We start from the raw sequence: 10,804 nt of genomic DNA on the forward strand, positions 1-10,804 counted from the left end.
TGAATATTTTGAAGGGCCAAAGGGGTGAGTTTGGGAAGATCTTCGAACGGATTAAGCTATTTACATGTATTTTACGCTTCGTATAACGTAAAAACCCTAAAACGTAAACATTCTTGGAATGGATTATTTACGTTGTTGGGGCGTCTACTGTATTGTTATCCAATTTAGGCTATTTATTGTGTTTTTTGTCATGCCACCCTTCTACGAAGTTTGCAAAGCTAAACTGACTCTCAAAGAAACCAAACATACAGAAAAACAAGCATCTCAGTTTTTACGCCACCCAAGTATAAGATTGTACAATTGCAATATAATGTTGTGTCATTTAAAAGTGAGCATAATTTCCAGCTATTATATTACATTTTATTTGATATGGAGTGTGTATGTTGATCTGTACATGATGTTAAACATTCCACTGTGCACCCAAATGAGGTGGTGTTAAAATCTGCAGACCCTCCTCTCTGTAAAATCCATCACCTTTGGGGCAGGCTGCTGTTATGGATTTAACATATCCAAATACAGACTGCTCCGCTTGCCTCCACTTTTCAGTTATGCCCTATGATTTGATTATATTAGTGTCCAGGGAGGAGGTAGAAGAGGCCCAGAGCTATTGTGCAGGGGAGATGATGCCAAAGCTGCGCTGGATCCTACACTCCAGCCTCTGGCACCAGTGAAGAGAGATAAATGCACCAAACAATTCTCAGGAGACTTCCTGTTTATCCGGGTGTGGAAGAGACTTCTCTTCTTATCACCTTCACAGTCACAGTCCAACTTCTACAGTCTGACTCGGGCTCTATGCGGGTTTATGAAGCGTGAATTTGCTACATGACAAAGCTAACATTAGCAACATGGGGCATATTTGCATTGCATACAAATAGGCTAGTGTCAACTATGAAGGCTAGTGCATCTTCCCTGCAAATGAAATGTAAGTGCTAGTTATAATAACTATAGTGAAGTATAGGTCTTTTGCTGATTATATAATTCTGGATCTTGGGGAAAGAAAGGACAGAAAAACCTGACATGTATATCATGGTGTAATTGCGTGTCTCTGATATTAACTGTAATTGCATCCTGTAAAATGATTTGCAGTGGAAGTCATTACTGATGTGCTGTTTGCAAAATATACACACAATTTCTGCTACACAGATAATATTGACAAAGTACAGGAATTTTGGAAACACAATAAAAATAGTTAACTTTCATTTCCTCCACCATCACAAGTGTAAATTTGCATGGGAGCGCCTCAAAAGCCTTCTATTTTGTTTCTAACACACAGCTCCAAAGCAAGAAGCTAGGCTATACTGTATGTATAGGGCCAAATTACTCCATGTAAATAAGACATTATGAAGTTAAGTGTTGATACTGTATCTAAAAATCATATGGTGTCCAATCATCACGACTGTTATCACTGACATGAATGTTTTGTGAGTACAAGGTTTTATTTGCCACCATTATTAAAGAATTTCACATTATACAGATATCGTTTAACATGTCTTGTAAATAAGCATGTTTTGAGTGCCCCTCAACTTCAAATATTGACTTCCTCGTCATCATGTTTGGAGAACATGTCCCATAAAGTAAAACATAAGCTACATGGTCAAACATATTTTTGTTTGAGGAGGGCCAGTGCGATAATGACACCCGAAAAAGTTGTTTTCTTGAGATTGTGCTTCCCCTGCAGTAAGCTACCCATAACTATGACTTTGTCTCTAAAAAGAAAGTGCTGGAAGAATATAGAGAGTTTAATTCTGAATGGACATATTCCTTCGCCTACACAGCCAATGACGCTGGCTTACCCAGCCGTGTGCTTGAAATTTGACGAGATATTTGCAAACAACAGAAAATGTAATGTTGAAAGACATTTTCAAAACAAGCACTCAGCTTTTTCTGAAAAGTAACAACTGCAGACGGGCATAAGGGAGCGATTTCAAAACTACTGCGGAAGATTGAGCAGAACAAATTACTTTGTTTCCCTCCACGGTGCAATTAAAATAAACAGTATAAATAGGGTGTATGAAAATGTAAAAAAAGGGTGTATATACAGAGAATTTTTCAATACAAAAGAGGGCATATATATATATATATATATATATATACAGATATATATAGATATATATAGATATATATAGATATATATATATAGTATACAGTGTGTACAATCAGTAAGAAAATGACAATGCTGCAAATATTGCCAAATGTGCAAAAACATGAGGTAGATGCAAGAGTTTGAGGTAGAATTGACATGAATAAATAAAGAGAAAGTGTACAGTGCGGTGCATGCATAGATAGTCTTACTCCTTACACAAATTCCACTAAGCAAAGTCAACATTGTCTCCTCCTGTGTTGCTGTGTATATACTGTAAGTTCCTCCAATATTGTCTGTCCAATCATATTGCCATACTGTAAGCTGCCAAGTTTATATATTGTATTTTGGGAGAAGTAATCTCATATTCTCCCATTATTTAGTTTCTGCATTATCTATTTACAGTATATCACATTTCAATGGAGCACTTCTGAAAATGTAATTTTGCAAACTAATTGAATTTCTGTTTTTTTTTGTGGGATGATTTATTGATAGATTTCTACAGTTAGACAGTCTGCGTTGTCGAGAGACGCAGAAGTGATGTATCGACTTTGATCACAGTTGATAGAAAATGAAGTGCATCAATACGTAGAGCGGAAATTCTCACATGATCACAACATTTCAATTCAGATGGATTTCAATATAGTTTATTCACTCATGATAGCGATATTATCAGTATGGATCATGTCAGACACGTTCATGGTGCACATTTGGAAACAACTGACAATAAAAGACAAATGGAAGTATACTATATCTTAAATGTTTTATCACTTGTTCACAACACTTGACAGCTGGCTGCTAATAGAAAAGATCAGATAAGATCACTCGCTCCATGCTGCCAGAACTGTTTTCTTTAGAGCGACCACATTGCAAACAAAAAAGTACAGTCTTATGTGCACAATAATTGCTTGGATTCCCAATTATGCTAAACACACAATTGCCAGTAAGTAGGGGACACTTTTAACATCTTTAATTATGCCTAAATAAATGCCTAAATGCCTAAAATACACTCAATAAAAATATAACGCAACACTTTTGTTTTTGCTCCCATTTTTCATGAGCTGAACTCAAAGATCAAAAACTTTTTCTATGTACACAAAAAGCCTATCTCGCTCAAATTTTGCTCACAAATCTGTCTAAATCTGTTTTAGTGAGCATTCATCATTTACAATTCACAATCTATCCATAAAATGGGAGCAAAAACAGTGTTGCATTTAGGAATGAGCAACTACACCACTATAAGTATACAGTATGTATCAGTATCTGTTCACCCATCTGCAATATCTGTATACGTATCTGTACTCGGAGTGGGCAGGGCATAACCTGGAAGTGGGCGTGGTTTAACCGGAAACTGGTAGGGCTGAAATCAGTACATTATTCGTACAGCCATCCATTTTCTTCCGCTTATCCAGGTCCAGGTCGTGGGAGCAGCGGTCTCATTAGGGAAGTTCCACTGTGAGGACACCAAGACGTTCCCATGCCAGCTGTGAGACATAATCCCTCCAACGGGTCCTAGCTTTTTTCCGGCTAGGCATGCACGGAACACCTCACCAGGGAGGCATAGTAGACTAGATGCCTGAGCCACCTCAACAGGCTCCTCTCGATGTGAAGGAGCAGTGGCTCTACTCTGAGCCCCTCCCGGATGACCGAGCTCCTTACCCGATCTCTTAGGGTGAGTCCGGCCACCCTATAGTGGAAACTCATTTCAGCCGCTTCCAACCTGCCCTCAAGACCCGGAGATACTTGAATTCCTCCACCTGGGGATGGACCTCATTCTCAACACGGAGGGTGCAATCCACCCTTTTCCATGGCCGAGAACCATGGCCTCAGATTTGGAGGTGTTTCACACTCACGCTGAAGGTCACAGCCCGATGAGGCCATCAGGACTACATTGTTTGCAAATAGCAGAGAGAAGATACTAAGGCCCTCGAACTGGACTCCCTCAATGCCTTGGCTGCGCCTAGAAATTCTGTCCATGAAAATTATTAATAAAATTGGTGACAAAGGGAAGCCTTGGTGGAGGCCAACGTTCACCGGAAACAAGCTCGACCTACTGCTGGTAATGCGAACCAGGCTCCTGCTCTGGTTGTACAAGGACCAAATGGCACGTAGTAGCGCGGCACCAATCCCGTACTCCCGGAGCAGCCCCCACAGGACATCGTGAGGGACACAGTTGATTGCCTTTTCCAAGTCCACAAAGCACATGTAGACCGTTTGGGCAAAATCAAAGGTACCCTTCAGTACCCTTGTAAGGGTGTAGAGCTGGTCCAGTGTTCCACAACCAGGACGAAAACCACATTCATACCCTTCTCTCCAGCAACCTGGAATAGACTTTCCAGGGAGGCTGAGGAGTGTGATCCCCCTATAGTTGGAACACACTCCGGTCACCCTTATTGAAAAGGGGGACCACCACCCCGGTCTGCCTATCCATAGGTACTGTTCGCAACTTCCACGCAATTTTGAAGAGACGTGTCAGCCAAGACAGTCCCTCAACATCCAGAGCCTTGAGGAATTCAGGGCGAAACTCGTCCACCCCTAGAGCGTTGCCACTAGAGAGCGTTTTGACTACCCCAGATACCTCATCCACGCTATATTTATTGTTTATTATTCAGCTATATGTTTACTGTGTATGTGTGAAGTGATATGTAAGACTTTATTATTTAATTATTTTTTAATGATCTGTGTGAAGTTGGTGATTCATGCAAACATCCAGTGATGGCAAACAGGGAAATAATCTGTCAGCCTTGTGCACTGTAGTTTTCTCAAAATCACGACTTTCAGTACTACGAGTAAAGTTTTCTAACTGACTTTATATCACTAGCCAAATTAGAAACAAGCAAACAAAAAAAATAAAAATACCGGTAGTGACTGATGCAACATGAGCCGTTTACAGCTCTGTCTTGTCAAATACACCACACCTGTAATGAAACAAGTTTACCAAGTAACTTTAGATACGAGCTGAGCTGAGGAAAACCCAAAAAACCTGTCTGAAGTGGAGGCAGTGACCAACGCAACACAAGCCATTTTCAACTCTAATGCCCCGCGTACGTAACAAAACAAGTCTACCAGCTAACTTTAAATGTCATACAAACCAAAACAGGGCGAAATAGAGAATGTGAGCTGGAGTCGAGCCAAGCAAGCAGAGAGTCACTGTCTGTATTTTGTCTGTGTGTGAAAGAGTGAGAGGCATGGCTCGTCTCTGGCTGTAGTGAGTCTGTCTAAGGAAGGGCAGTTGCTGTGTGTGACTGGCCAATCACAGAGCATGACAAGTGAACACATAAGTAGTTACCAAATGAGGATTTTTCCTTCATCCCCATTACGGATAATGGCGAGCTGTACTTGTTTCATGCTTTAAATGCATTATCTGTAACGGATATTCGTGTAAATTAAGTATCCGGCTCATTCCTAGTTGTGTATATATTTTTGTTGAATGTAATATCACTTTCCTAAGTTTCAATGGTGTAAAAAAAACCTTTAAAACTCTGGAACGAAATAATGATAGAAATAATGCCTTCTGTGTTAGAAAAATCAGTCTGTAAGAAAATAATAGCTCTCTTTTAATGTTTTACTCTTTTTTCGAGTGTCATCACACATTTGCATGGTTATGTGTTTCTAGGGTGAAAACAATGACCAAAAATAAACCAGTCACCCTCGCTATAATGTTTTCTAGGAAACAACGGGCATTGGGCTCCACTGCCATACAAAGCTGAGAAAGGGACCGGGTGGAAAATAGTCAGAGACACAAATTAATTTCATGTAGATACTCCCCTGTACAAACCAATAAATACCCAATTTCACTCCAGCGCCATCTGCCAGATCTGGTTTGGGACTGCCCTACTTGCTCTGAATTCCAAATCATAGCAATAGTCTATTCCATTCCATACTCAATTAACTGTTCCACTTTTCTGGTGTTCTTCAATTTTGCCTGCAGGGTTGTGCTTAATCATGTGAAGTTTTTCACACCATGCAGACTGGAGATTTCTGAAGATTCGTGCAAGTGGAATCCACAGCTTTGAGCACCTCTTCTATGCTCGAGCCAGAAGAAAGAGCTGTGAGGTGAGCCAGAGAGTGACAAGAGAAGAGAAGCACTTTGTTGAGAGGAGAGGGACAAGAGAACGAGACGAGACAATGCTTTAACATTACTTTTAAGAAAACTACAATGACAAAATATAGGATTGGGCACAAAACAATGCAGGTACATTTTGAAAGGTTTTATAACTGCATGCATGACCTAAGCATGATGCGTTATCTGTTGAACTTGAACTTCTACGAATTGAAACAAAATCTAATAATTATAAGGGTTAAAATAATGACAGCAGTCGTAGCTGCTACTACTAATAAGTTATGTTGGTGTGTCATTATCAGTGGCAGGTAGTGCATTTGATACCTGGGCCTTCAGTAAGGCATTGACCATCCAGAATTATTCTTGGCAGACATTATGAGTACCAGTATTGTTAAAAAAGTACTGATAATATAATAATATCTATTGGCATACGTTGCTATTTACCCTGACTCAAACCACAGTAACCTGTGTCAAGTGCCAATGTTGTGCAGCCGCTTAAAAGAATGAACTCTTACATTATACATAAGTTCCAGGTAGTAAATGTAAGTTCCTTATTGGCTGAAGTGATGCATTAATAGTTCCAGCTTGTAGTTGAACAAAGCTAGCTCACTGTTTTTGTCTTAGCTAGTTCTGTCTATTTAGGTCAGGGCTCTCCAGCTGTTCTTTGATGTTTATAATATATAATATTCATATATAAAAATAGATTATATGTGTGATATAGATATCATATATTATATTATAGATATAGATATGTCTATATATGTCTATATATATATATATATATGTTATACATATTTTAAAGATAAATTTGTGTTTTTAGTAGTTTTTAGTATTAACATTTTAGCTTTTTCAAGTTAATATCCCTTTTTGTTCTGTTTTCCCACTTTTGCTTGGTTTTTATTTATTTTATTTCTGCAATGAGCCATGTTCCACAGATAGCCCCTGCTAGCCCACACTGTGGACAGAGGAATGTGTCCAAGCTCTGCCTTCTTGGCTCTTTCGCTGGTCAGGGAATGGGTTGCATTGTGGAGGGGTTTGTGCAGCTCAGACTGGCATTACACGGTGATACTTATGTGCATCGGAGGTGGAGCTTCGGTACTGCTCACCTGCATGGCGGATACATAATATTTGTTGATTGCTTGCGTTTAATCTCAACACAAATCTCTTCTACGCATGTGGTGTGTTATGAAGAGTTGGTCGCCACAGTACCATTATTAATGAAGTAAGACACCCACTTAACCCTTTATCTTCAATACATCGTCACCGATATGCCTGACTTTCATTTTTCCTAATAACGTGGAGCCAACTTTACAAGCTACTTTAACCCCGGGAACACTCTGGGCTGGGGGTATACTCTGGCTTGTTACACCGGGCGGGCCTTAACCGAGGTACCACTGTACTTCACTTTCAAACACTCTTTTATAGTGACATACACACACACACAAACCCTCTTTTACACATGCTTTATCACACTTTTCTTGGTCTGGTGACTTCAACAGTTTGGAAATATAACAAAATATAATAGTACGCAAAATGCAAGTTTTATTCTGTCCTCTTTGACAAACATAGCAGTTCAAGCACAAACGCTTAACATTAATAAATTCCCTTGTGAGCCTTTACTGACAGCTCACTGAGCACTGTGTGTGTGCTCGCTCACTGCCACCTTTGTGACACAAGCCCTCCAAATAGCTGTCTTCGACTATGCCTGCTGATTACTAGCAGCTCGTAAGCCAAACTTTAGCTCGCAGCCGAGAGACGGCTCGTAAATAAAACATTAGTTGGCACACTCGTATGCCAAGGTACCACGATATAAATGACAATAAAAAATACCTTCAGAGTTCCATCACCTTCTTTAGCGTCTTTAGTTTCCCCAACTGAGCCCAGTAAGTGTCATTTGCTACTCGGCGTACTCAAGTGACAACTCAACTCCCAGTAGATACAAATAACTTTGGTCTTGTCGAGAGAGCCATTTGCCAGGGCTTTGAAGCTAAACTTACCATTCAAAATTATTTGTTCATTTCTTCTCAATAGTTGCTCCTGCTTGTGGCTCAACATTAACTGCAACACCTCTGCAGTTTCTCAAACTAGGGGTCAAACAAGCCGTGCTGACGTTAATAGCGCATCAAAAAAAATAGTGGCGTTAAAGGGAATTTCCATTAACTTGTGATTAACTCGTTATCTTTGACAGCCCTAGGTATTTCCTATCCATAATTCCAATTAAGAGAAGTTTGGTTAGTCTAGCATTGCTAAAACATCACATCCACTGTTGTAAGTTTGGTAGAAAAATGTGAGAGTAAAAATGAGCAGGGGGCCTATATATGAGAAAGACTTCAATTTTCTCCTTGGTGTGTGAGCAAAAACATAGAAAAGTCTATTTCCAGAAACTTCCAATCACCTATCTTTGATTCAATAGTTCCATTACACTGTGCTGAGGCCCAGATAAGAGGTAATTGATAAGAATTGACTGATACACTAAAGACTATTGAGCACACTCATTATCTCAATGACCTGACCCTCAGCTTGGCCCGAAACACATGACCACATCCCATCAGTACCACACAGACACACACACACACACACATACACAAAGATAAACCTTGTCGTTACCAGGCAACCGCTGCAGCCAAACCTGTATCCAACCTGGTGACATGACACCACGGTCAACGCAGATGAAAGTATTAATGTGTGTCAGTGTGTGTGCGTGTGTGCTTACTTTTACAATACATTTAATTTAGTGCTTTTCCGCTTTTATATTGGAACAGATCCTACGACACTCGGTTAAGCAATCGTGTCTACAATAAGATGCCTCTTCTGCTCCGTCAAGGTCAAGCATTCATTATTTTTGAATAATTTATAATGTAAATGTTATGTGTTTTTGCAGTGAATTAGACAACTGGGGCACTGTAATTAACAATGAAATACTTTAAAAACGCTGGCTCACCCTTGCACTCCACCAATTAAAATCCAAAGGACACCAACTTGAATGCCTCTACAAAAAAAATCTGGACTCACTGCACATGAGGACATGTACATTCACCATCTCCAACATTACAAAGACTGTCGGAACAACTCAGAATCCTACTGTACAACTTTGATTTGTAGTAATAAAGGCAATTCATAGGCACTATTTTCTCTTGACTGCACTCACTTCCTCAGCACTAATGTCATCCACTCATCTCTCACAACTGGATTTGTTCCCTCAGCTTTCAAAACAGCAGCCATAACCCCAATATTGAGAAAACACAGTTCAGACCCAAATAATTTCATTAATTTTTGTCCAATTTCCAATCTTCCATTACTCTCAAAAATCCTTGAATAGACCACTGCCTCCCAGCTCCACTCCCACCTAACAATTCCAGTCTGGTTTCCACTCACTCAGTAGTACCGAAACAGCACTCCACTTCCTGGAGGCTGACTCCAGTCTTCTCAGGAACCTCATTGTCCTAGATCTGTCCACAGCCTCTGACACCATTTTGCACACCGTCCTCCTTAACAGACTGCACAAAATTGGCATCACACAGCCACCCCTTCTCTGGTTCAGATAATATCTCCCCGGCTGCACTCAGTTTGTTCAACGTAGATCATCCAAATCCCATCCATCCCCCGTTTTCTCTGGTGTGCCCCCGGGCTCTGTCTTGGAGCTCTTTTCTTTTCTACGTTCCACCTCTTTTACCTATTTTCTGTAAGTTTAACATACATTTTCACTGCTACTCAGATGACACCCAACTCTACCTCCACCAAACACTCCCTGACTGCCTTGCTGAATTCAAGCAGTGGTTGTCATCCAATTTTCTACAACTTCATAGTGATAAAACCAAAATATTACTTGTTGGTACCAAGTACACACTGGTCAAAACTGGCCAACTACACTTTATAATTCCTCAGTTTTCCCATCCCCTCAGGTTAAGAGTCCGGTTGGCCTCAACAACACACTCTTTTCAAGCTATTACTGGTATAGAAACAACATCATCCAGTCCGCCTACTTCCAGGTATGACACATTAGACATCTCGGCCCAGCCCTCACTCTTTTACTGCAGCCATTCTGGTCCATAGCCTCGACACCTCCCATCTGGATTAAGTCAACTCTCTCCTGTTTGGTCTCCCCAATAAGTCACTCCACAAACTTTAACTTCTCCAGAACTCTGCTGCTTGTGTATAGTTGTCTTGTAGCAACTACACTGGCTCCCTGTCCAATAGCTTATCCCGTTTAAAATAATTCTCCCTGCCATATCTTTTTGACTGCTTTGGCCACTACTTCAGGTCCTTCTTGTCCCCGCATCTCACTGTCCCCTCTTCTTGTCTCTCCACTCTTCTTGTCTGTCCACCATGCGATATTGACTCATTTACTCTCTTCAGATCAATACTCAAAACTGATTATTCAGGACAGCTTTTTCACTTTAACATCAGCTATTTACTGGAGTTTAGCTCACGTATGCAGTTTTAACTGAAGTTGTCTGCTTTATGTTTCTTATCTATTTTTGTACTGCTTTTATTGGTCCTTAGTTCTTATTTTGTATGTTGTCCTTGTGTGCCCAGAAAAGTGCTTATAAATAAAATGAATTATTATTATTATTGACAAAACCAATCAAACATAACACCACACACTTCCTGGATCCTTCTAGCTAGACTTCATTATCATACACTTTTCATGCCACCTACGC

The sequence above is a fragment of the Dunckerocampus dactyliophorus genome, chromosome 5, assembly GCF_027744805.1.
Source record: "Dunckerocampus dactyliophorus isolate RoL2022-P2 chromosome 5, RoL_Ddac_1.1, whole genome shotgun sequence".
Classification (NCBI taxonomy): domain Eukaryota; kingdom Metazoa; phylum Chordata; class Actinopteri; order Syngnathiformes; family Syngnathidae; genus Dunckerocampus; species Dunckerocampus dactyliophorus.